A 4,394-nucleotide genomic window follows, 5' to 3' on the forward strand; every position below is an offset into this window, starting at 1 on the left:
CTTTGGAGTTAGCCACTAGGAGTTGCTTATCATTTTGTGACTTTTGAAACACTGATGGCTTCAGCTTGTTCATGTCTTTGTTTAGTGTCTGTTGGCGATGATTAATATTTCCGCCCTTTCTTGTTGGATATGTATATTAAGTAATTATGATATTTTATATCTATGGAGATGTATATTTAGGAAATATTGTATCATTTCAGTTACCGTTAGGTAACCGATTTTGATTTTCGCGTTATATGTTACTTAAAGTGATGTCCCGGAAAAGAAAGGTTTTTAAAAGGAAACAATTTTATATCACCAATTAAAAAAAAAATTACCCATTTTTCTGCAATGTTTTTGAGAAGTATTTTTCGGGGCGTTACAACATGGTATCAGAACGGCTCTTTCCTATTCGGCCTGGGCATGGCCTTACATGCTTTCTTGTGTGACTTTGTGTGATAGTTGTTTGTTTGTGTATGATTATTTGATCGTCGTTGGAGTTCGACGATGGAAGTTTTTAGTGAGAAGAGTATCTTACCTAGTCTAAATGGTCATAGATTCAGATGGCTGGAAGAGGAACCGCTAACCTAGATTTCATGGCGGCAATGGCCACAACTATTCAGGGTGTAAACACTAACTTACATAAGCTGAACCAACAGCAACAAACCCAGTTGAGTCAAGGATCGACTCAGTATAGGGGTCTGGATGAGTTCTGTCGTAGACAACCCCCGAAGTTTGAGGGAGGATTTGCACCTGAGGCTGCAAATGAATGGATCCACACCAGCAAAGCCAATGATACTTGGTGACAATCTGAGTGGTTCATCATGCAAATTAGGAGTGAGCAAGACCCGACCCGACCTCTAGACCCGTCTCAACCCGATGATTTTGCGATTGGTGTGACCCATCCAAATAAATAAAAAAGGACATACCTGATGAAAGGGGATAGACCCGTCGTCAAAAAAGATGAGTTCGGGTCTATGTCTGGGTCACCCAGCCCGTCCCTTATAGTTATATATCAAGAATAGTTGAATAAATACGTATCAATACTGATTTTTTTCAGCCCACATAACTCAAATACCTACAAGCCCACACAACATATCCAAAACACTTATCATATGATCTTTATTCCTTACCCTTTTTTAGTTTTTGTGTACTTTGTGTGAACTCCAATTTAAGTTTCATTTTTCAGCTAATAGCTAGTTATTGTATTCATTTTTGTGTAAACTTTTGAGTATTGACATGTTGTTCAGTTCTTATATGTTTTTATTATTTACAAGAACACTTCAACTTATGTTGACACTTGACAGTTTAAATTGTTCTGAAATTTTCAACGTCTTCTATAATTTTCAGTCACGTGATTGTGATAGTTTTTAGTTTGAAGAATCCAATTTATGGTTTGTAGTTTATATACTGATGTATGTGGGTTGTAGGTTTTAGTTGAGTTTAAATATATATTGTGATAATTTTGATTGTGCATGCTTAAATATTTGAGAAAAAAATCTATGTTTATCCTTTTGTCATTTTTCAACTCGGACTCGTCCCTATTTTGATCCGTTTTATTTTGGACACGTCCCTCATACGTCCCATCCTAATTAGGGATGGGTTCAGGTTCAAAAATTAACCCGATCAATATTTAGGGATGGGTGAAAGATATGTTTAACCCGTCATAACCTGTCCCACGCTCACCCCTAATGCAAATACAAGTGAGACCTAAAGTCCACACTAGCAAAGCGGATGTCTCATCTAATCTAATGTCTGGGTATAGGACATATATATGTGCAATATGTTAGTGCATTTTACTTTTATGGGAAGCATATGAATTTAAATGAAACCATGTCATAAGTTATAATAATAGAAGCAATTATTTACAATAAACAATTATAAGTTGAACTTTTTTTTGGTAAGAAGTTAAAATTAAATAACTAGATATTTAAAAAGTGTAATTAACCATACTATTAGTGATTATGAGTCTGACCCTCTTAAAAAAGGTCCTCAGTGAAAGTGCAAAGTGTCAAGATAGCACTTAGTTTGCCTATGTTTTGATGAAGACAAATGAATTAGTGAAAGCTTAAAGATAACTCAACAAATCAACATGCCAAGGACTCAAGAGCTTCATGTCTAAACTAGAGTCTTAGATATAGCTATGCACTTGGGTATAGCTATGCAAGAAGAGCTAAACCAATTCGAGAGTAATAATGTATGGGACTTGGTCCCTAAAACTAAAGAACATCCAGTGATTGGTACTAGATGGGTCTTTCATAACAAATTAGATGAATATGGCTTGATCATAATAAATAAAGCACGCTTAGTGGTCAAATGCTACAACTAGGAGGAGGGCATCGATTATGATGAGACCTATGCTCCTGTAGCCAGATTAGAGGCCATTAGGATGCTTCTATCCTTTGCATCGATTATGAATTTTGAGCTCTTTCAAATGGATGTCAAGAGCGCCTTCTTGAATGGCTACATTCAAGAGGAGGTATGTGTTGATCATCCTCCCGGCTTTGAAAATTTTAAATATCCGAACCATGTATATAAGCTCAAGAAGGCCCTTTATGGCCTGAAACAAGCTCCTAGAGCTTGGTATGATAGATTGAGCTCTTTCCTTTTGGAAAATGGGTTCGTGAGGGGTATGGTTGATACTACCCTTTTTATCCATAGATTAGATGATCATGTATTATTAGTTCAAATATATGTTGATGATATAATTTTCGGATCTACTAATGACATTCTATGTAAAGAATTTTCTGAGATGATACAGGGAGAATTTGAGATGTCGATGATGGGTAAGCTTACCTTCTTCCTTGGGCTTCAAATCAAAAAAATGGAAAGTGGCATCTTCATCCATCAATCCAAATACTTCAAGGAGTTACTGAAAAAGTTCGACATGGAAAAGTGTAAAGAAACTTCAACACCTATGGTGTCCGTATGTTATCTAGACAAAGATGAAAAAGGAAAAATCAATCGATGTAACCAAGTATCGAGGGATTATCGGCTCATTATTGTACTTAACTACGATCTGCCCCGATATTATGTTTAGTGTTTGTATGTGTGCTAGATTTCAAGCATTTCCTAAAGATTCACATTATACTGTTGTTAAACGCATCATGAGATATTTAAAAGGAACAACTAATATAGGATTATGGTATCCTAGGGATGCCTCATTATCCTTGGTAGGGTACTCCGATTTTTTGGGATCCAAGTTTGATCGGAAGAGCACTAGTGGGACTTGTCATTTACTAGACAGTTCCTTAGTTGCATGGCACAGTAAAAAGCAAGCTTATGTTGCTTTGTCCACCGCCAAAGCGGAATACATTGCCGCTAGTGTGTGTTGCGCTCAAATCCTATGGATGAAGCAACAACTTAAGGACTTTGGACTTAATCTAGAAAAGATCCCTATAAAATGTGATAATACAAGTGCCATAAACCTATCCAAGAATCCTGTTTTGCATTCATGAACCAAGCATATAGAAATTAGACATTATTTCTTGCGTGACCATGTACAAAAAGGCGATTGTGTGCTTGAATTTTTTGAAACTACAAAGAAATTGGCGGATATTTTCACCAAGCCCCTCTCACGAGATACTTTCTTTGTTTTTCGAAGAGAACTTGGAATCCTTGATGAAAATTATCTTGATTAAAATCGTCTAAAAATTTTATTATGTGCTTCACATGTTAAATGTCTTATATGCTTGAAAATGTATATGTGTTGAATGCATTATATTCCTATTCTAACTCATGATCTTGTATGATAAGCTGTAAATGTATAAGTGTTTGATTAAAAATTGCTTGATAAATGTTAGAAATCTTTGTATGCATTTAAAACCCGAAAACCTCTTATTTCTACATATATGATGCCATTTAATCAATTAACTATTAATTCTTAATCGATTAACATGAGTTATAGTAGCCAACATTTTATTTTTCATGAAATTTCATCGATTAACGTTCTACTTTAATCGATTACCTGGACTCATTTCTTTGAAAATATGGAATTTTAAATATGATTAATCGATTAAATATAGCTTTTAATCGATTAACAACAGTAGATAAATTCGAATCAATAGCATTTTTTTGTCATTTTTCAAACCCTCTCTTCCTCCTTTTCTCTGAAAATCTCAAAACCAAACAGCAAAATTTGATTTCTTAGCTTAAAAGAAGAATTAAACCTCACCTATACCCATATTGCACCTCAATTCATCCCATCTTTCTCTAAAATCTTCCAAGGAATCCCATTCCTAATTCCAAACCCTAAGCTTAGGTTCCATCCCTTAACCTACTTCTCCTTTCATTTCACTCACGATTTTCGCTTTAAAATGGAATGAGGTCGTTCGAAGAGGTTCAAGACAACTGCTCATCGCATTCGTAAGCCTCCTACTACTTCATCTTCAAATCCGAATGTGAGGCAAGACCGA

This window comes from Lupinus angustifolius, chromosome LG02, assembly GCF_001865875.1.
Source record: "Lupinus angustifolius cultivar Tanjil chromosome LG02, LupAngTanjil_v1.0, whole genome shotgun sequence".
NCBI lineage: Eukaryota > Viridiplantae > Streptophyta > Magnoliopsida > Fabales > Fabaceae > Lupinus > Lupinus angustifolius.